The 23,527-nt window shown below is 43.1% G+C and overlaps 1 long non-coding RNA gene across 1 annotated transcript in view; it reads right to left on the bottom strand.

Moving 5' to 3' along the window:
- The window catches only part of LOC133495509 (uncharacterized), a 61,853-nt gene that overhangs the window by 10,698 nt on the left and 27,628 nt on the right, over positions 1–23,527 (bottom strand). The window lies entirely within an intron of this gene.

The raw sequence follows: 23,527 nt of genomic DNA, 5'->3' as shown, positions 1-23,527 counted from the left end.
CTGATACATTGCATGCTGAGATTCAAGATAAGATTATTGCTTTACATAAAGAAATTGCAGCTCAGCCACTAGATATTCACAAGTTTTGGAAAAGTGCTGCCGACACAAACTTTCCCACAGTTGACTGGTAAATAAGACACTCATTACTTGCCTTGTCGATTCGGGAGCTTCAAATTTTGTAATAATGGCCTCCTGTTACTCAAAGTGTGCGAATGGAGATTTTCACAAAAGTTAAATTTACACACCCTGCTTCATGTGCATTGCATGGCTTTGGACCAGATATGCCATTTAAGCATCCAATTGTGGTATCATCCACATGTCTAATCAATTTGTTGGTATGGCATCTCATGATAAAATTGGGATTGATAATGAAATCCACTCCTGACAGTATTAATTGATGATGTGGAATCATTTATTCGATTCAGTCCCAAAAACCCGCAATACATTTATCACTGGGGAATCAGCAGGCCAATTAGCACCTAGAAGATTTGTGGCTCAGTTCTTTTCTCACGGTTTTGACATAATGAGCAGCCACATTTTACGACATGTGCATGACGGACCAGACCGGCATTTCGAGACTTTTTACAGAGACCTAGATGACTCCTTTCATATCAGTGACATTTTTTGCAAAGACCTTTGCGCAGTGTTTGTCTCACTAAAACCAGGGCAGGTGTCTGTCTGTTCAGCACAGCACATTTCTTTGGCAAAATAACCTGCAGCAAAACGGCAGGATGTAGGCCCCGTTTGTTTCTCGATTTCAGCATGTGACTGATTGAGCGTTTATACCCATTGACGGTATTCGACTTATATTTGAAGCATTGCTCAAAGCTGGAATTATTGTACAATGTGATAATTCACCCATTCAAACACTGAAAAATTCAGACCTCAACGTCAGCCAACCGAATGGCATTTTGTTTAAGATTTGCAAGCTTTTAATGCTACAAGAAATTGTGTGGCTCTTTGTGTGCCAAACCCTTATACCGTTTTGAGCCAAATTCCACCTGGCACGGAGTGGTTTTCAGTTGTTGCCCTTTCTAATGCATTTTTTTCCCTGTGGCAGTTCACAATTTTAGTTTGCTGTCACTTTCAAAGGGAAAAAGTAGACTTGGACGCCCTTGTGCCAAGGTTTGACATGTAGCCCCACCCTCTTCTGCGAGGCACTCTCACTCAGTCTTAAGTCATTGACACACACACCTACACCTACCTTCTGCTACCATAATTTGATGATTTGTTTAGTGCTGCTCCCACAAAAGAACAGTGTGAGTCTCATTTGAGTGCTTTGTTAAAACACCTCACGTCAAAAGATCACAAAGCATCCTTATTGAAACTGCAGTTTGTATCACAAGAGGTCAAGTTTCTTGAACACATCCTCACTTCTCAAGGGAAAATGGTTTTTAAGCTCTACTTCAGGCTATTGTAAACACTTCCAAACCATTCACAAAGAAATAGAAGTCGGGAATCTGCTCTTATTTTAGACATTTCATCCCAAATTGAGTTCTCTCACACTGGACAGCTCACTGACTTCCTCATCACATGTTAAATGGACACCTAAGGCTACTAGTGCCTTTGAACACCTCCAGTGTGCCTTGCATGAGGTCTTCCTATGTGCCTCCATGTGGTGGAAGCCTGTGAAGAAGTTGTACATGTGACTATGTGGGGTATGGGACCCGACTCTGTAAGTTCTATCTTGCAAGAGCAATGCCAATCACATTTGTCTACAGCACATTGGCTCAGATACAAGACGGTATTGTTGGGCCTTTCTCATCTATCAGTACGATGTTGTAAAACTCAACCCTGCTTACTCTCATGCCATTTCCTGATGAGGTGGAGCTTCACTCTTGTGTAGCGGAATTACAGCACTTATGTACACTTCGTGTTGACCTTTTTAATATGCCCTTGCAAAATCCAGATTAGGTCTTTTATTTAGAAGGCTCTACTTCACGAGATCCTGATACTGGTTCCCGGTGCAACGGCTTTGCGGTGGTTGTTGATTCTGTAGTCGAGGCTTCGCCACCACTCCTTTCACATTACTTGTCACCACTCTCTTCACATTGCTCATACTATAGACCAGGGATGTTAAACTCACTTTTGTCGCGGGTCACATTGTAGTTACAGTTTCCTACAGAGTGCCGTTATGACAGTGAAAATTTTAATCCCCTCATCATATTTACACCTGAAATTTCTGAACTACTTTTGGAATCAGAAATCAAGGGAAATTCGTTTTTTCCACAATTATTCAGGTTTGAAACACTGCTAAAATGCTTGTATAATTCTTACTTTTTCATTGATATTACAATTAAATTTTGGGACAGATTTTCACAGGACTCATGAAATTTCAGACATGATTTGCCTTCATGGGCCACATAAAATCATGTAGTGGACCGGATTTGACTTTGAGACCTGTGCTATAGAATATTTTTCTTGCCTCACACGTGCTTGCTTCAATTCTGGTAAAACCTTCCCCATTTTCCTTCTTTGGTAGTAGTGATGGGCATGACAGTTCTTTTGAGTATACTGAATCACTTGAATCAGTTCTTAAAAAACATTTGTTCAAAAGATACATTTACTGAATCGTTCACTTCTTTTCCATTAAAAAAATGTATGTGCTTCCTCATTCCATTTATGACCTTTCCCTGAGGTTCATGTTTACTCAACACATTCACCAAAGCACTATACGTGTTGTTGTTGTGTATTTTGAAGTAGCAAATGCGGGGAGATTAATAATTTAAAAAAAAACTCAGCAAGCGACCATCCTTTCACGTCCCCTGAGTTCCATCTAGGTTCTCATCAGCTGGTGTGACTTTGCTGCATTCCTCTGCACAGCATTGCTGACAGCAGGATCTGCCACCCAGTGTGCCTTCCTGCTCACTCGCCTTACTGTTATCATCTTATTAGTGGAAAGTGTCTCGAGTGTTGAGAAGCATTATATACGTTTAATGTATAATAATAATAATGTAATTATTAAATAAAAAGGGATTTTATAATTGCATTACAGACAGAAGGAATTATGTATATGTGTGCATATAGACATTTATTATTAATTTACATTTATTTTAAATATGTTGTTTTTTATGTGATTGACCGACTCAAAATTAGCCATTAGCTTGAAGAAATGGCTGCTAGCGAGAGCTATCCCCATGAGGACATCAAACTTTGCTGTTAAAATTACTCATGCATACACTCACTACATAGTATGTCGTTCTTCTGGTAAACGCAAGTGAATCACAGGGGAATGAATTACTCTTCACATTCCTCAGCATACCAGTTTGGTGACCGAATCACTCAGTTCGCTGAAGCAGCTCCCCAGAATGAATCACTCTTCAGTTCCTCAGTACACCACTTCAGGAAAAGAATCCCTCAGTTCCTCAGTGCACCTATTCAAGAATGAATTGCTCAGCTCACTTAATTCCCTACTCTTCCTGCACGGTGCTGCCTCACTCTGACTGCCCATTTGTCATCCGCTGAAGTGAATGACATCACTGGCTTTGTCTGTCCAATACTGCCGACATGATTTAAAAAAAAAATAATAATTATTGAAAATCAAAATGTTGATTATCAGCCAAATACCAATCAAACAAATCAAATCTGTGTAAAGGCTATCACGACAAAGTTTTAAGTGAAAGCAGGAAAGAGTGGTTCAAGTGATCCGTAGCTGTTCGTTTTTGTTGTTGTTGTTTGAACATCAGAGGGCAGACTGTCAAAAGAGCCGTTCCAGTCTAGCGTGGCCTTCATATTCCCAAGAACATGTAGACGCAGAAGATATGAGACATCCCAGACTCAAGTCTGAGGCATATTGCAACAGTATTTGGATATTAGACCATCAGCTGTGGTGTCAAGAGGTTGATAACTCTGGTGAGTTGCTAGGAAATTAGGAAAGGGTGATGGACAGTATTTAGTATTTCTGTAGTATGTAGTGTTTTGGTGTTTCTGAAGGGGATGGACGGCTTGGTGTGAAGATGTCTAACAGTAACTTTAGGTGAGAGACACCTCACATCCTGGAGTGGTCACAAGATATATTCAACATTCAGAGACATTTTGGACTTTGGAAGTAGTAATTAGCATAAACCTATGCAAACACGGGGGATAACATGGAGACCACACAGAAGTATTTTTTTAGTTACCACAGTGAAACTTTTATGGTTGAATATTAAAGGAAGATGAAAAAAAAGACTGTGGCTCTATTCCTGTGACACAAATGTGTGTAGAATTTTGTAAAGCCTCACTCTGAACTCACAAAGCTCTTATCTAACCGGCAATTGATGTGATAGGTCATGAAAGCACAGTACAGAATTTCAGATCACTGGTGAAATGAGGGATGACAAACTGTTAAATCGTCCATCTATCAAAGTAAGTATTAATACGCTTATACTGTTCAGGACTCCAGAAAAGGTAGAGCCATTCTGATTTGTTTGGTCGTCAATGGACTGATAACCTCTCAATCACAAAACTGATTGGCAGCCAAATATTTGAACAAATAAGTTACAATGTAACTACAGTAATATCTTGCTATATTATGTTTCACCTTTTGTGGACTCATCACAGATTATTATTTTTTTTTTTTTAACAAATCCGAAAGTCTTTGTTTCAGTTAGGATTGGTGGTATTTGATTAAATCAGCATTAATGACTCGTAAATAAAAATATGCTTTCTTTTAATGCATTACCAACCGGCTGGTTAGATTTTTGACCTCACTGTTGAGGTCCAAGGTTCAAATCCTCAAATCCCAATCCAGGCAGTGTGGGCTTTGCATGTTTTCTCTGTGCCTGCGTAGGTTTTCTCCAGGCACTCCAGTTTGCCTCCTCATCCCAAAAACATGCATTAATTGGAGACTAAATTGGCCCTAGGAGTGATTGTGAGTGTGACTGTTGTCTGTACAACTGCAACTGGTTGCGAGCCAATCAGAGAGCACATAGAGACAGACAACAGTCACAGGCACAAAAACATCTAGGGGCAATTTCAGGCATGAGGATTTCGGCAAGTATGGTAACCGATCTTTCGGTTCCGTTGATTTTTGTCCTGGGAAACGGCGGGAAACGATTTTTCGGTTCCTATTGATAATGCTCATGGGAACCGGTTTATACATGTACTTCAGAATAAAGCCTTAGCAGGCATGAGCATTTTGTCTTTTACGCTTAGCAACCGACAAGTTTGACTAGCGTTTGAGTGACCCGGATATGAATAACTCGACCTTGCGCATGCGTAGCAAACCGGTGCTGTTTGTAAACCACACTGCTAAAGCTGGGCGTTTTAATAATTAAAAATAAAGGGGTAGGTTTGTTTTATACAGATCTTTGTATTTCGTTGAGAACTTGTTTTACATTCCACATGTGCGAATTTTATTAAAAGTAAGCCCTGAGATCCAGGAAACGGCCTTTCGGTTCCGTGTTTTCTCAGGCTGGGTAACGACACGGTAACGGAACGATCGTTTCCGTGAAATGCTAATGCCTGCAATTTAGTGTCCAATTAATGTTGCATGTTTTTGGGCTGTGGGAGGAAACTGAAGTGCCCGGAGAAAACCCACGCAGGAACAGGGAGAACATGCAAACACCATATATTTAAATATATAAAATATGTATATCTAGGTTTTCCTTTCAGACATTTTTAATAGGACACAAAAAGAACCAAAGACATTAGTTCAAGTTTGACAGCTCGCGAGGAGAGAGGAGAGTAACTGTCTCGTACAATTCATTACTACACTCTCTGATTATCCTCTCCTCAGCACCTCTATTTATTTGGTTTCTGTCATGACCAGAACACGGGGTTGGACCCAAATGCACGACTCGGGAGATGCAGAAGCAGTTCGGGAAAAGTGTTTTTTCGGTCCAGTGTCGGGGATCGGGCAGGCAGTCAACGGGAGCAGCAGTAACAAGAATGTCAGGCGCAGGAGGCAGGTCAGTGGGCAGGCAGGAGTGTGTACACAGGAATCAGGAACGGGATTACGAGAGTGCGGGAACGAGGCATGAAGGAACGATCTGACAAAGGCCAGACCGTACATGTGGTTCTATATAACTGGGACGTAATTACTAGAGAGGAGGCACAGGTGTATGGCTCCACTGATTGCGGCAGGTGTGCGCCTCTGCCGATTGCAGCAGGTGCATGCCGCCTCGGGGACCGGCAGGGCCATGACAGTTTCGAATGCCCCTTTTTTACATGGGTGTTCCAAAAACGAGGCTGGGGAACAAAACATAGTTAGAACACAGTGTACCTGTTTGTATATAAGGACGAGAAGAACCCTCCACGGAGCTTCTTACCACTGCCTACACGCCACACTGCATTCTGCCTTTCGTCCTTGGACCGTTCTGGAACATTTGTTAACTTGGAATATTCGCTGGAAAGAACATTTGCCTGGTTGTTCAACTTTGGAGACTAGTCGTAGCTTGGCACGAATACTCGGTCTTTGAACTTCTATTTCTTGTTACTTGTTTTATAGTTTTTGTGTTGTATTGTTGTGTGTGTGATTAAATTATCGTAAACACAATTACAACTGCTTTGTCATATTTTGCTGGTTTGAGCAAGGGGATTTTAGTCTAAATTCACAAGTAACAAAAGTGGAGACTCGTCCGGGATCGAATTCATTTGACAATTGAGACATATGTTTTAAAGCATTTGTTAATGTTTTTTGCATACCTGCAACTTAAACTGTGAAGCCAGCAACATCGAGTTTAAACTTGAGCATTTTATTAGGTCCCTACCCCGAGATCATTCTGTGATTTGCGCAAGTCTGATCTTTTGCAACTTGCTCGTCATTTCCGACTTGATGCCAAATGTGTTATGAGAAAATCCCAAATTTTGAAAACTGTTCCGAGTCATTCCTTTGGTGAGAAATGTTTTGTTCCTGATTTTTTGGCCTTGGTAAAAGACGAACCATCAGACATTTTGGAATTACAGAAACTGCAATTACAACTTCAACTATCAAGGAAAGACATAGAACTTGGAAAATATGAATTTGCCAAAGAGATTGAATTTAAGAAACTTTGAAAGGTCCTCTGATTCAATTAGTTCTTCATCTTTTGATATTACACAGTATGCCAAAATGGTCCCTCCTTTCAATGAGAAAGAAGGTGATAAGTACTTCCTCTACTTCTAGAAAGTTGCTGAAAACCTCAAGTGGCCTAAAGCAGGGGTGTCCAAACTTTTTGCAAAGAGGGCCAGATTTGGTAAGGTGAAAATGTGTGGGGGCCGACTATTTAGCCTGACATTCTTTGAACCATTAACATTAAATACAAATTAACTTTTTGGGATTTTTTTTAATTTAATTACAAATGGCATACTTTTACTTTTACATTTTTTTTTACATTTAGGTTTTTACCGAAATCACAAACCACAAAAAATTAAGAAAACTATAAAGGATATCTAAGTTCATGTGAAACATTACATATTATTCACTATTATATGCTCACTGTAGGAAAAGTGCTGAAAACAAAACAATGATCACTGCATATTCAAACTGTGATTTTGACCATCACAAAAAAATTAATTAACTGAGATTTAAGAATTTATTCAACTCAGAGGACTTAACAAAGGTCTTGCCTGCACTAATGTGAAGGGTGATACTGGGATCTTGACTGCAGTATGTAGTCCATGTCTGGCTCAAGAGCAGTGGTTTTGATGCGCAAGACGTCACGCAGGTGAGAGTCCCTCAGTCTCGTCCTCATGCGGCTCTTGTTAATGTTCATAACGGAGAATGTCTTCTCGCACACGTATGTGGAGCCAAACAAGCTCAGCATTTTCTTAGCAAATGTCCGAATTGCTTGGAACCTGCCTTCATCCAGCTGGCGGTAGAAGTTGACAAGAGGGAGCTGTTGGTGCCGACTGCGATGCTCGGCGTCACACTGCAGCTCAATGAGCTCCAGTTGCAGGTGGTCTGGAGTGTCATCAGGGTCCACGGAGAAAGGAGAGGAAAAAAGCGTGATCTCCTTTTCAATAGCTGCAAAGTCCCGAAAGCGCTGCTGAAACTCCTCAACCAGAGATGAGATGTCTGCTGCATACTTTGTCATTTGTGCACTGATATTGATCTGTGGGAAACTGGTCACAATTTCCTGCAGCGACGGGAAATGTGCGGTATTGGGCTGCGCCTGTGACAGGTGTCTTTGGAAAAGTAGCAGCTTGGTCCGAAAAGCTTTGATGTGTGAATACAGTTGGCTTACCACTGCATTTTGCCCTTGAAGGCTTGTGTTCAGCGCATTCAGATGTCGCGTTATGTCAACTAAAAATCCCAAATCAGCCAGCCAAACAGGATCATTTAATTGTGGCATGGGTTGTCCCTTTTTAGTCAAGAATTGTCCAATTTCCTCCCTGAGAGAGAAGAAGCGCTGCAGCGCAGACCCCCGACTGAGCCACCTTACGTCGGTGTGATACAAAACATCGCCGTATTCAGCCTGGATGTCGAGAAGAAACTGTTGAAACTGGCGGTGGCACAGCGCTTTGGAGCGAATATAATTAATAGTCTTTATCACCGGTTTCATAACATTATCATATTTCATATATTTGGCACAGAGAACTTCTTGATGAATAATACAGTGGCGTTTAATAGCGCTGCCTCCTTCTTCGCTGACTTTGTTACAGACAAGGCTTGATAATCCACTCCGCTCGCCAGCCATGGCAGGTGCGCCGTCCGTAATAATCCCGGTGACTTTATTCCACTGTAGTTTCATGTCATCTACGGTGGAACAAACAGAAACAAATAAATCCGTTCCTCTTGTTTGGCCCTTCAGACTCTGGAGGTCCAGAAGCTCTTCACTCACGTTCATGTCATTGTCCACTCCTCTTAAAAAGATCAGTAACTGAGCGGTGTCGGACGCATCCGTGCTTTCATCGCACGCTAACGAGAAAAAGTCAAACTCAGTTCCTTTTGCCTCTAACTGTCTCTTAATATCTAATGAAACGTCTTCAATTCTCCGTACCACAGTATTACGAGCCAGGCAAATATTGGCAAACTCTTGCTTCTTCGCGGGACAAATTTTCTCAACCATTTTCATTACACAGTCTTTAATAAATTCACCCTCGGTGAAAGGTTTGCAGTGCTTTGAAATCAGCGTTGCCACTTCGTAGCTTGCCTTTGTGGCATTTTCATTTGACTCACGGACTCTTGTGAAAAAGCTTTGCTGTGCCGTTAAAACAGCTTCCAGTTGCTTCACTTTTTCACCGCGTTTGTTCCCAGTTAGCTTGTCGTAGCTAGCATGTTTCGTCTGGTAGTGCCTCTTGATGTTGAATTCCTTGAAAACAGCCACAGTCTCTTGGCAAATTAGGCAGACACAGTTGTTTCGTATTTCAGTGAAAAAATACTCAAATTTCCACTTGTCCTGGAAGCGGCGGCCCTCGCGGTCAACTTTCCTTTTTTTGTTTACAGACGCCATGTTAGAAATGGGCTGGGCTGAAACGATCACGCAAGGTCAAGGGTCACGGCGGCCAGAGTGCGGCCACAGGGCTACTGCCATCTTCTGGTGAAATGAAAAATATGAAAAATAGCTTTTTGTACACATGTATTTTATACTGTGGTCAACAGTGCTGGCGGGCCGCATATTATTGATTTCATGATAGAGGCCGCGGGCCGGTAAAAATTTGTCCACGGGCCGCAATTGGCCCGGGGGCCGGACTTTGGAGATGTCTGGCCTAAAGAGTCATGGACTATACTCTTGCAAATAGTCTTAAAGGGAAAAGCTCAGGATGCATATTCGGCCCTTTCTGTCGAGCAGAGTTCGGTTTCTGATTTTGTCAAAAAGACCTTACTGGAAGCTTATGAGTTAGTACCCGAAGTGTACCGTCAGAAATTTTGAAATACTCAAAAAAGGGACAATGAGAGCTTTGTAGCATTTTCTAGGTTAAAGGGAACTCTGTTTGATAGGTAGGTTTCAGATTGGCAGAGTTTGAAGCAATCAGTTTTGATGGAGAATTTAAGCAGTGTATTCATTTTGATCTCAGGACTTATTTGGATGAACAGAATGTTAAAGCCTTACACGATGCAGCAGTGTTGGCAGTTTTTTTTACTCACAAGAGTTCTTTTCAGTCTCCTGGCAATTCCAAGTTTTTTCGCCAAAAGGACTTTTCATCGGGAAACACTGCTTATCCTATAGGGTCAAGAGGTGAAAAGGCAGGTTCAAATTCTTCTGACAAGCAGTCATATTCTTCTGACAAAACCAAGTCTTCTTGTGACTCTTGTGACCCTGGTCCCGTCTGTGCTTATTATAATAAGCCTGGTCCCTTGATTTTTGCTTGCAAAAAGCTCACGTACAAAAATCAGTCCACTAGTTCTCCACATGCTTGTGTATCTGTTGCACCTCAGCCTTCCTGGTTCTGAGGAGAGTTTTGTTTCTGACAATAAACATTCATATTCTGAAGTTCCGGAGAAGTACTTGCCTTTTATTCACACTGGTTCGGTTTCACTTTTTTTCTTTTTATTCCCCTTTCTGCTTGTCCCAATGAGGGGTCGTCACAGCGTATCATCTTTTTTCATCCAAGCCTATCTCTCGCATCTTCCTCTCGAACATCCACTGCCCTCATGTCTTCCCTCACAACATCCATCAACCTTTTATTTGGTCTTCCTCTCACTCATTTGGCTGGCAGCTCCATCCTCACCACCCATCTACCAATATACTCACTCTCTTGCCTCTGAATATGTCCAAACCATCGAAGTCTGCTCTCTCGAACCTTGTCATCAAAACGTCAAACTTTGGCTGTCCCTCTAATGACCTCATTTCTCATCCTATCCAACCGGCTCACTCCGAGTGAGAACCTCAACATCTTCATTTCTGCCACCTCCAGTTCTGCTTCCTGTTGTCTCTTCAGTACCACCGTCTCTAATCCGTACATCATGGCCGGTCTCACCACTGTTTTATACACTTTTCCCTTCATCCTAACAGAGACTCTTCTGTCACATAGAACACCAGACACCTTCCCCCAGCTGTTCCAACCTGCTTGGACCCGTTTCTTCACTTCCTTACGACACTCACCATTGCTCTGTCTTTTTGACCCCAAGTATTTGAAACCGTCGACCCTCTCTATCTCTTCTTCCTGGAGCTTCACTCTTCCCCCTTGGCCCCTCTCATTCATGCACATATATTCTGTTTTACTTCGGCTAATCTTCATTCCTCTCCGTTCATGTGCGTGCCTCCATCTTTCTAATTGTCCCCCCGGCTGCTCCCTGCTTTCACTGCAGATCATCTGCGAACATCATGTTTCAAGGAGATTACAGCTAACCTCATCTGTCAGCCTATCCATTACTACAACAAACAGGAAGGGGCTCAGAGCAGATCCCTGATGCAGTCCCACCTCTACCTTAAATTCTTCTGACACACCTACGGCACACCTCACCGCTGTTCTGCTGCCCTCATAAATGTCCTGTACTATTCCAACATATTTCTCCGCCACACCAGACTTGCACATGCAGTACCACAATTAATTTCTTGGTACTTTGCCGTAGGTTTTTTCTCTGTCTACAAAGACACAATGTAGCTCCTTCTGACCTTCTCTGTACTTTTCCACGAGCATCCTCAAGGCAAATAATGCATCTGTGGTACTCTGTCTAGCCATGAAACATAATGTTGCTCGCAGATACTTACTTCTGTCCTGAGTCTCGCCTCCAATACTCTTTCCCATAACTTCATTGTGTACCTCATCAACTTTATTCCTCTATAGTTACCACAGCTCTGAACATCGCCTTTGTTCTTAAAAATGGGAATGAGCTCATTTTTACTCCATTCTTCTGGCATCTCATCTTCTCGCCTGCTGGTATTCTATAGAATAAGTTGGTCAAAAACTCCACAACCACCTCTCCAAATTGGTTGCATACCTCCACTGGTATGTCATGAGGACCAACAGTCTTTCCATTTTTCATCCTGTTCAGTGCCTTTCTAACTTCCCCCTTACTAATCATTGCCACTTCCTGGTCATTCACAATTGTATCTTCTACTCTTCCTTCTCTCTCATTTTCTTCATTCATTTACTTCTCAGAGTATTTTTTCCATCTACTTACCACACTACTGGCAGCAGTCAACATATTTCCATCGCCATTTCCACTAATCACCTTTACTTGCTGCACATCCTTCCCATTTCTCTTCCTCTGTCTGGCCAACTTGTAGATATCCTTTCCTCCTTCTTTCTTCTTTCTTTCTTTCATATCCAACCTGGTGTACATGTCATATTTCTCTTGTTTAGCCTTCGCCACCTCTAACTTTGCCCTACATCGAATCTCAATGTATTTCTTTTGCCTCCCCTCAGTCTCCTCCGTGTCCCACTTCTTCTTCGTTCATCCTAATCCTTGGAAGACTTCCTGTATTTTGGGGTTCCACCACCAAGTCTCCTTCTCCCCTTTCCTACCAGAAGACACCCCAAGTACTCTCCTGCCTTCCTCTCTGATCATCTTGGCAGTAGTATTCCAATTTCTGGGCGCTCTTGCCGTCCATCTCGAGACTTTCTCACTTCTTTCGGAACATTCTTCCTTTCTCAACTTCCACCACCTGATTCTCTGCTTTACCTTTGTCTTCTTAATCCTCCTATCCACTACCAGAGTCATCCTACACACCACCATCCTATGCTGTCAAGCTACACTCTCCCCCACCACGACTTTACAGTCAGTAACCTCCTTCAGATTACATCGTCTGCACAAAATATAATCCACCTGCGTGCTTTACCTCCGCTCTTGTGGGTAACTCTATGGTCCTGTCTCTTCTGGAAATAAGTGTTCACTACTGCCATTTCCATCCTTTTTGCGAAGTTCACTGCCATCTCTGCCTCAAAGTTCCTTTGCTGGATGCTGTACTTACCCATCACATCTTCATCGCCCCTGTTTCCGTCCATTGAAATCTGCACTAATCACAACTCTCTCTCTGTCAGGGATGTTCATAACTACTTCGTCTAGTTCGTTCCAGAATTTCTCTTTCAACTCGAGGTCACATCCTACCTAGCATAGCAGCATTATCCATAAAACCTTCAATATCAAATTTCAGCCTCATCACTCGATTTGATACTCTTTTCACCTCCAAGACATTCTTAGCCAGCTCTTCCTTTAAAATAACCCCAACTCCATTTCTCTTCCCATCTACTCTATGGTAAAATAATTTAAACCCTGCTCCTAAACTTCTAGCCTTACTACCTTTCCACTTGCTCTCTTGGATGCACAGAATATCAACCTTTCTCCTAATCATCATGTGAACTACCTCCTGAGATTTTTCTGTCATAGTCCCAACATTCAAAGTCGCTACACACAGTTGTAGGGTCTGTGCATTCCTCTTCTTCTTCTGCCGACTAAGATGCTTTCCTTCTCTTTTTTTGTCTTTGACCCACATTATCCCGAATTTCTACCTACGCCTTACAGATTAACAGTGCCGGGGTTGGGAGTCATTAGCCCCGGCCACGACCTATCCGGTATGGAATTCGTTTTATGAAGGCTCATATATGTTTGGCACAGTTTTATGCCGTATGCCCTTCCTGATGCAACCCTCTGCATTTATCCGGGCTTAGGACCGGCCTACAGGTTGCACAGGTTTGTGCCCCCCGTCGGGATGCATATAGTCAAATAAAAGCAATCAAATAAACAAAGTCAGCACATAAGGTAAACAATTCACATAATACCTAGGGCAGGGGTGCTCAATGCGTCGAGATAGTCTTGGTTGATCACGGGACGGCTTGCCAAAAAAAAAAAAATGTCAGCCAATGTTCCCTCTAAACTGCACGTGTGCACAGTCTCTTCCCAGGTATTTTTTTGTTGCGTGCAAAAAAAAAAAAAAAAAAATACAGTAGAAAATACAACAACAACAATAAAGTATAACATACAGCTATTCAGTTTGTGGCATTTTGCAATGTGATTCAATGAGTGAGGGATGACTGGTTTTTCCATCCAGTGTCACAATTCACATATCCGGTAAAAACTGAAAAGAAGAAGCCACTATTTTTTTAGGCAGCACACAAACCTTCTTTTTGATACAACAACCTCTGCTCCACCACACTCTCTTTTTCCTAGTTTACCTTACACCCGCCCCATCCCACATTCTTAAAGACGCACAGTCATAATTATAAATGTTGCAGTACTTACGCAACCCATCAATGTCAGTTACAGTGTCCACCACCGCTGCTTTAGTTAGCAAAGACGAGCTAGACATGCTGCTTATATTTACTTTCAATATTAATGGAGACAGTTAAAAACGAAATGCTGTTTTAAGATGCAATGACTGTTAGAGTATGTGAATAATAAAAGAAAAAGTGGTTTAACTGGATGAGATTTTCTCTTTTCCGAGTGGGAAAGGTCTGGTCTCAAGCTGAAGTAGAAAGTACAGGATGAGATGGTGTGTAATTTTAAAAATCCAAATTGGCACAGCCTGATCCAGGATGAAAGCACAGACAATACAGTGCACAAAAAGCTAATTCTGTATTTTAAATATAGGACGCAATATAACGTTAACTTTAAAATGGTTGTCCTGACTTCTGGCCGTCGTAAGCACAAAAGGTTATGCCATGTGAACATGATTAAGAAATATCATGATAGTGTTGAAACCAAACAAGTCAGTTGTATTGCTACAACACTCTCCTCCCCACTTACTGACTGTACAGTTGATGATGTTACCGATGTCAAGTTTGAGTGATAATGCTTCACCAAAACTGTGCAATTATGATGTGTTCGCTCACCTTGATGAGACATTGACACATTTGTCAGCTGACCAGAAAGCTGAAGTGTTGTATTTGCTTTTTGACTTTTCTCACATGTTTCCAGATGTGCCTGGCCCCAGATGCCTAATTAGTCATGATGTAGATGTGGGTGATGCTGTGCCTATGAAACAACACCCATATCGAATGAATCATGTGAAGAGTGAGACTCAGCGGAAGGAGGTGCAGTACATGCTGGGCAATGACATTACTGAACCCAGTGACAGTCCGTGGAGTTCACCTAGTGCACTTGTGCTTAAGAGTGGTGGTGGTGGTTGGCGCTGCTGCACTATCATGAAAACCGTCAATGCACTGTCATGAACTGACTCCTACCCTCTGCCGAGAGTGCATAATTGCATCGATCACGTCAGTCAAGCTACATACATGAGTATGTTTGACCTTCTGAAGGGCTTCTGGCAGGTGCCGCTCACGGACCATGCTCAGGAGATTGGGGCATTTGCTACACCTGACGGACTGTATCAATACAAAGTGATGCCGTTCGGCTTAAAGAATGCCCAGCAACGTTCCAAAGGCTCGTCAACAACGTGACATCGGGCCCGGAAGGTATCAAAGCCTACATGGATGATGTCATCATTTATGGCATGGAATGGAACATTCACCTGAAGAAGATTCGAGAGTTTTTTGAGAGACTGTTGGCAGGGAAACTGACTGTCAATCTTGCGAAGGCCTAAGAGGAATTCTTGGGGCATGTTGTAAGGCACAACCTGGTACAACCAGTTGGTGCTAAGGTGGAGGTTCTTGCACGTTTCCCAGTTTTCGGTGGGATGACAGTTGTCAATCTGCATTTGAAAGGGCCAGGCCAGTCGAGAGTCTCTTCAGCATGCCCCGGGTCATCCCCGGGGTCTCTTTCTGGTAGGGGGTGACCGGGAGGCATCCGAATAAAATACCCCAGCCACCTCATCTGGCTCCTCTCAATGCAAAGGAGCAGCAAGTTGATACTGAGCCCCTCCCGGATGATTGAGCTTCTCACCCTATCGCTAGGGGAGAACCTGGACACCATGCGGAGGAAACTCATTTCGGCCACTTGTATTCGGGATCTTGTTCTTTCAGTCACGACCCAGAGCTTGTGACCATCAGTGAAGGTAGGGAGGTAGATCAATTGGTAAATTGAGAGCTTTACTTTTCAACTCAGCTCCCTCTTTACCATAACGCAGTGATACAAAGTCCGATTCACTGCAGATGCCTCTCCCGCTCCATTCTTCCCTCACTTGGCAACAAGGCCCCAACATACTTGAATTCATCCAATTTGGGCAGGATGTCATCCCTGACCCAGAAAGAGCACGCCACTCTTTTCTGACTGTGGACCATGGTTTCAGATTTGGAGGTGCTGATTTTCCACCCAACTGCTTCACACTTGGCTGTGAACTGCTCCAGTGAGCGTTGATCACGGCTTTATGAAGCCAAAAGATTCATATCATCTGCAAAGAGCACAGATGCAATACTGAGGCCACCAAACTGGAACTCCTCTATGCCACGGCTGCATGGAGAAATTCTCTACATAAAAGTTATGAACAAAATCAGTGACAAAGGGCAGCCTTTGCGGAGTCCAACTCTCACTGAAAACGTGTTCGACTTACTGCCGGAAATGCCACTCAAAAAGATCGGTACCAGAGCGCAAGCCTGTGTCGGGGCAATTTCGATTACAGTGGTACCTCTCCTTACGAAAGTCTCTAGTAATGAAAAATTCATGTTACGAAAGGCCTCCTCATAAAAATAATGTCTCTAATTACAAAGGAAAATTCAGGATACGAAAGGAAAAAATAGGCTCTGTATTTGCAGCCCCCAAATTCCACCGAACCTACTGTAAACATCCAATATCTTAGTTTGTGTGGCACGATAGAGCTGCTCTCCCATTAGCTATCACCGTAGCATTTTCTTGGCATCCCATTGGCTAGGAGGGATGTCAATCTTTACCCATGATGCTTTTTGTTTCCCTTAAACACTCGAGAGTCACTGAGTCAGACGTAAGCACTTGCACAAACTTTGTCACATGCTATCAGACATTTGGTAAAGTACAACTTTTTTGCTTGTGTAAACTTGTTTATTGCAAGTTTATTCATCATTATTCATCATGGGCCCCAAGAGACCTTAGTGGAATTAAGTTGTGTGCATGTGTACATTTGTACGTGTTTTCTCTCGGCTGTCAAACATTTGCCTCCTCCTCCGTCCCCCACGTTGCCTTTTGCTTGTCACTCGCCCTTCAATTCACAGAGCCACCGACACCAATGGTAAATTAGCATAATTTGTATTATTCTTTACATTATGTACTTCGAATGCTTACTTTTGGCAGTGAGGGTGAGGCTATTTACATATAAAAAGCGCTTCTACTTACAAAAAATTCACGTTACGAAATGACTTCTGGAACGAATTAATTTTATAAGAAAAGGTACCACTGTATATCTCGTGAGAAAGTCTCAAAATATTACAAAGTAATAAATTTTACATGTCCAATTACATAATACTACATATATTTGCTTCAGGTCATCATACCGTCAGAATCTGATGCTGGCCCAAACCTATAAAACGAACATTGACATTGACAACTTTAACTATTGGGAAAACAATAAATTGTGCCCATTTCTGACATTACTGCTCATGGTTAACAAACTGGTCATGTGATGTGATGCTTATTTACTAAAGCCTGGTAAACATTTTCAACATTTTAAATTGTTTTTTAAAAGGGAGACCCATCCATCCATATCCAGGTACAGGACACTGGAGCAGCAGCTTAAGCAGGGAAGCCCAGGCTTCCCTCTCCCCAGCCAATTCATCCAGCTCTTCTGGGTGGATCCCAAGGGAGACATACAGTGGAGGAAAAAGTATGTGAATTTCTTATATTCCTCCAAAAATGGGTCATAAAATGTAGTCTGATCTTCATCTAAATGATTAGAATAAATAAATAGTCTGCTTAAACAAACACCACACAAGCAATTACATTTTTTCATAGTTTTTAAAAGCGTAGGTTGTAATTATTCACATGACGGAAGAAAAAAGTAAGGGAACTCTTGGATTTTATAACTGGTTAACTTGCGAGTGGCATCAATAACCTCAACCAGTTGCAGATCAGACGTGCACAAGGATCAACCCAAATTTTGGATCATTCCTCTTTACAAAACAGTTTAGCAAGACTCCCGGGATGTATGATGCAGATACATTAACTCTTTTAAGGTCCTGACATAGTAGCTCTATTGGGATTAGGTCTAAATTTAGCTCAAAAGGCAATCCCAGAACCAAATTTTATTTTTCTGAAGCTATACTGTTGTTGATTTGGTTCAGTATTTTGGATCAACCTGTTACAACATCCATCCTATTTTGACAATCAAATAAATAAATAAACCCCTAAACATGAGACATATGCACCCATGGGGCTCAGCTGAGCACAGCCCAAAAGTGTAACATGGATCCCCCTTCCCATGGGCTCACCACCTGTGAGAGGGGCCATAGGGGTTGGGTGTGATGTGAGCTGAGCAATGGTCAAAGGTGGGTACCTTGGCCATCCGATCCCTGGCTACAGAAACTAGCTCTTGACACATGGAATGTCACCTCTTTGGCAGGGAGGTTGAGAAGTTCTGACTAGATATAGTCAGACACACCGCTTGGGCTCTGGTATCAGTCCTCTTGAAAGGGGTTGGACTCTGTTCCACTCTGGAGTAGCCCACAGTGAGAGGCACCAAGCAGGTGTGGGTATACTTATTGCTCAGGTTTATTTGCGCAGTAGGTTTATCAGCCCCTCCACTCCTCAGAAAAGGTATTTTTGCAGATGTAAGCTTTGTCGAACCCTCGGCCTTTACTACTTTAGTTGCGAATGTACTGCCTTTACAAGGTGGCAAAGCCCAGGAATCTTTTCGAATTGTTGATATAGGAGTCTATTAGTTGACCCTAAGCCTAACCTGTATTTTGTCAGGATAAGCTTATAGTTAGCCTTTCGCCATGGTGAACCCCAGAAACTGAAGTGAGGTCAAATAAAATTCACACTTACCTGCTATTTCATACAGCCAGTTCTCCAGAAGCCGTTGCAAGACTACGGGGACATGTTGAGTTGCTTGTTGAGGGGGGGGGGGATCTAAATACTATTGAGCTAAACAAAAGAAAAACAGTTTTTCCACGAATCTGCCCTTCAATTTTCAACAAGTGGTAAGCATTGCAGAAATCAATTTTTGTAAAGATAATTGCTGAATGCTGAGTGGAAGCACGTATTTGTTCATAACCGTTATGTAGTTCAGTCCCCGGTAGTTACCAGATGGCTGTAGAGTTTTATCTTTTTCATCAGTAAAAATAATCCACACACACTGGAGAGGACAATTGACAAATGAGTCCCAAAGTGAGAGCTGAAGAAATACAGAAAAGTTGAAGGTTTCTGCTCTGACTGAGCTATGTGGTACAAGTTAGTTTTGTCTAAATGTGAGTCTGGTAGAAGGTGGATTGAACAATCATTCATATAGATGGTGCCGTGGCAGGAATTTAGCCTTATTCTTAATAAAAAATATTTTCAAATCATGGTATTCAGTATGTATACAAGTATTAGTCTAATTGACCTCCATAACCTCAAGAGGGTGGCATGGTTAAGCAGCTGTAGAGCGTTGCCCTTACAGTTCTGAGGACCGGGGTTCAAATCCGGGCCTGCCTGTGTGGAGTTTTCATGTTCTCCCTGTGATTGCATGGGTTTTCTCCTGCCACTCCGGTTTCCTCCCACATACCAAAAACATGCATTAATTGGTGACTCAAAATTGTTCTGAGGTGTGATTGTGAATGCGACTGTTGTCTTTCTCCGTGTGCCCTGCGATTGGCTGGCAACCAGTTCACGGTGTACCCTGCCTCCTGCCCGATGACAGCTCGGATTAGCTTCGGCACCCCCGCGACCCTCTTGAGAAGCGGCTGAGGAAATGGGTGGATGGAGCCACAAGAGCAGGTGACCAACAGGAAGACCCTGCAGATGGAAAGCGGTTAGCATGGAAAAAAATACTCAAATTTTCTATAACGGGTGTCTCCCAGTTGATATTAGGATTATGGAGTGTCAACCAGGGAAGTCCTAAAACTATTGGTGCTGAATGTGTGGGCGTGGCCCGCAAGTGTATACCTTCATGAGGATTACCTGTAAATTGAAGCAATATTACACCAGATTGATAGATAGCTACAGTTTGAGGGCACCCATTTAAATAGTGACCAAAACTATCAAAACTGGTGGAGCCAGAGTCGACCAGAGACAGAAGATTAACACCGCAATACCCACAAGACGTTTTCCCACTGCATTTGTAATCTTTTAGCTACAAAGCTACTTGGAGAATCATTAATGGGGTCTGCAACAAGAGGGTACTTACACAACGTACTTTACCTCACAGAGTTGCCCAAAGGTTCTAGGAGAGCAAAAGTCTCATTGACACTCTGGGGCATTTCTGTTAGTGTCCCCCGATGGTTGTGTTGGGCTCGCGGGAAACTTGTGTCCTGGCAGTGAGCAGTACAGGCACAAACGAATCTCATCCATTGGTGTCGTTAAGATGGAAGTCCTCAACCACCCCCAAATGCATTGGCTCCACAAGAAACAAGGAGTGCCAGGAAGCAGGTGTGACATCCAGAGGAGACACAGTTTTGATATCAATTCCTACCATTTTTCCAGACGCAATCACGGCAAGCAGCATATCCTTTGATTCCAAGGCACACTCCCTCTCTCGCTGGGCCGTTTTATAAAAACGAATGGCTATATGGATAAATTCTTTCAGACTAGCTGTCTCATCCTGTTCTGACATCTTTCCTGTCTTTCGGCTTGTGCCGCTAGGGGTCGCCCCAAGGTGTCATCTCAGATGAACGGTCATATTTGTTTGGCACAGTTTTTACGCCGATGCCCTTCCTGACAACCCCTTTTGTGAAATGGAGGCCCCAGTGAGAAACAAACTCACGACTCCTGGTTTACCAAACCAAAGCTCTAACCACTGATCTATGGGTCCATGACAAAAGGTACGGCTAAACTATGAATGTGTGAGGTTTGTGTGAAACACTACAGTTTCATCAAAAATAAACTAGAAATGGTAGACGGACCAAAGTTGAAGGATGATGCCTGCATAAAAACAAAAACAAATCTAATCTACATCTACTCTCTCCATCAAACATTCAAAGGTGCCCGGGGCATTGCATAGTCTGAACACCATCACTCTGACAGCCATAATCCTTGACCCAGGGAAAATGCAGTCAGTTTGGTCACACCTCTGGGGTCACCTCCACCTGTCAATATCCACTGCACAGATCAAGGGAGCAGAACCAGTAAGACCTGGCGATTTAGTCCAGGCCGTCATTGATACATGGTACAGGATAAGAGTCCTTGAGCGTGATTTTGTTGTGCCACTGATAGTCCTCGTAGAACCGCCAGGTGTCATACTTTTTCTTGACTGGCACCACTGGAGCTGCCCACGTACTGGACAATGACGCAATTACTCCTGCTTCCAGCATCTCTTGAATTTGCTTCTCTGGAGGCGCACATTAGCAAAGGAAAGACTTTGAAGGTAGAGCTGAAATGGGGCTGCATCTCCGGCGTCCATCTCATGCTGGACCAGACTGGTGTGCTTACAGTCTTTGTCCTTCGTAGAGAAGATGTCAGTGAATTAGTCTAGCAGTTTTTGCAATTGGCGACTTTGGGCCATGTCCAAACCTTTGTTAAAGCTCCTCAATTGCTTGTCTGAGGTCAGAGGATGTTGGCTGTGGATCTTGGTCTTTGAGACAGCACACCCTTCAATGACAGCATATGTTTGGGTTGCAATCCCTGTACACCAACTGTGTGCAGGGGAACCACCACAGAGCCCAGTAGCAGCGTGGCTCCAGGTACGTCAACCAGTTTTCCATTTTGACAGCAACTCCAACCCTATGATGCAACGGTCCTGCATTTGAGCCAACCAGAACTTGTGGTCAACCTGCTGTCGGCCACGGTCACAGTGCAAATCCTTGTCCCCTTCATTTTGGCTATAGGTGCGTCTCCATCTTCAAGGTTATGAGCCCATGGTGCCAGGCAAGGTCCCAGGGCAGATGACGGAGATGCTGGACCCCATGTTCACCAAGGCCTTTTACTGCCTCCCATTGACATTACAGTGTAATTATAGTCCATACGCTGGCCCGAGGCGACCCAGGCACACCCGTGAGTGTGAATCTTCATGGGAGGAGTAGAAAGGTTTTCGCCACAGCAAAAACATCCCTTCGTACAACATCTGTATTCCTTCTTGTGTTGCAAAGCCATCGCGGTCAGTGTGGCGGAAACTTGGCGAACTGCATAATTGTTTGCACTCACGTCACCACAATGGCTGCCCTTGAGATTTGCTCATTGCATTTAGCCTTACTCAGAGGACTTGGCAATGTCTTTGAGACGTGCATGCGAAGATGTCGCTTGGGCTGCTGTTGTCCAAGGTCCCAGACAAGAGCTTGCAGGGGCACTTCCCCTTGCACCTCAAGGCTGAATGTAGGGTCACCTTGTCAATCATGATGCTGAAGGTCTGTTGCATAGGCGCCCAAACTCTCCTTCGTCCTTTGTTTTTGATTGAAAAACTTGTCTTTAGCATTATCAGCATAGTTGCAGTGTACAAAACGTTGCAGGGCCCCCTCGAGTGCTTGCCAGTTAAACTACTTCTGCGACTGAAGGTCTGTGACAATCTGCAGTGCCTTGCCTTCCAACACGAGGGCAGCAGAGACCACTGTCTCTACCGCTGTCCAGCCGTTGAACCGTGCTGCCATGTGGACCTGGATGAGGTGCATCAGTGGTCCTTCCCCATTGTAGCGTGGCAGCTTGGCCATCCCTCTCGGACTCTGCCTCTCCATGACTGTGGTTGGAGCCTGTACGCTGCTCGCCATGTCTTGTTGTTGGTGGGGTCGGAGTGGGGTGGGGGGACGGTGATGCTTGGTGCCTCTTCAAGCAGAATAACAAGCCTAGCTCTACACAATGACAGGTGCAGGCAAGTCATTAGTCCACATCTCAGTCTCAGTTACAGTGTCACATCCTTAGTGACGCAAAGCATCCTGGAAGTGCTTCAGCCTCCCACCCACACAACAATATTAAAAACAAAAAATGAAGGGACACAACTTAACATTTTTTGCCAAGTGTACAGTAAAACCAGAAAGAGCATTATAGCTATCACATATTATTTTCACCCTTCTTTCTGACCTGGACCAAAGATTAATGTATGCCTTCATAGCTAGAGACAGACATATACTGTACCTATTGACTGTTTGCTTTACTTCAACTGTTTGAGAACTTCCATCTTTACTGCGAGATCCCTGCTACTCCTATCGCCATTCTCTACTGCTAACTGCCAACCAGCTGGTAGCTTGCTTAGGCAGCATCGTAGCACTCGACAGAAAATATTGTAATGCCTTCCAATGACACACAGTAAGATGTAATTCTCTCTCAGATTTTTTATTAACGTCACAAAGCAAGGTTACTGTGAGACGGACACAATCAACAAACTCTCAACTTTCCCACAGGCATGGAGAAGTGATACGTTCAGAGACACTCAGAAATATCAGAGATCAGCACAACTGAGCTTTTGTACTGCAACCCTATTGAGGAGAGGCGAAATGGAAGATGAATGAACATGTTTCAACAGATTTTCATTTAGTCCCACCCCATGATTTTAATAGAACGATGGGTGTTTTACCATGTCAATTAAGAATAATGCAAGGATATGCATATGATATGGTGAATTTTCAGCAATGTGAATATGATTCATATTGAAATCTGTCATGAACTAAATCTGCAATAGGTGAACAGAGAGATAGCGAGGGTTTGCTGTGTACAGTGGACCAAATGTGACATTAAAAATGACTAGCAGCGGAACCTGTTTGGATCAGATAATAAAATTAGCACTCATGTTAAGCTAAATTATGGCGATCTCTA

The sequence above is a fragment of the Syngnathoides biaculeatus genome, chromosome 22, assembly GCF_019802595.1.
Source record: "Syngnathoides biaculeatus isolate LvHL_M chromosome 22, ASM1980259v1, whole genome shotgun sequence".
NCBI classification, from domain to species: domain Eukaryota; kingdom Metazoa; phylum Chordata; class Actinopteri; order Syngnathiformes; family Syngnathidae; genus Syngnathoides; species Syngnathoides biaculeatus.
The sequence above is the reverse complement of the archived record's forward strand: the minus strand, read 5'-3'. Positions and strand labels throughout refer to the sequence as shown.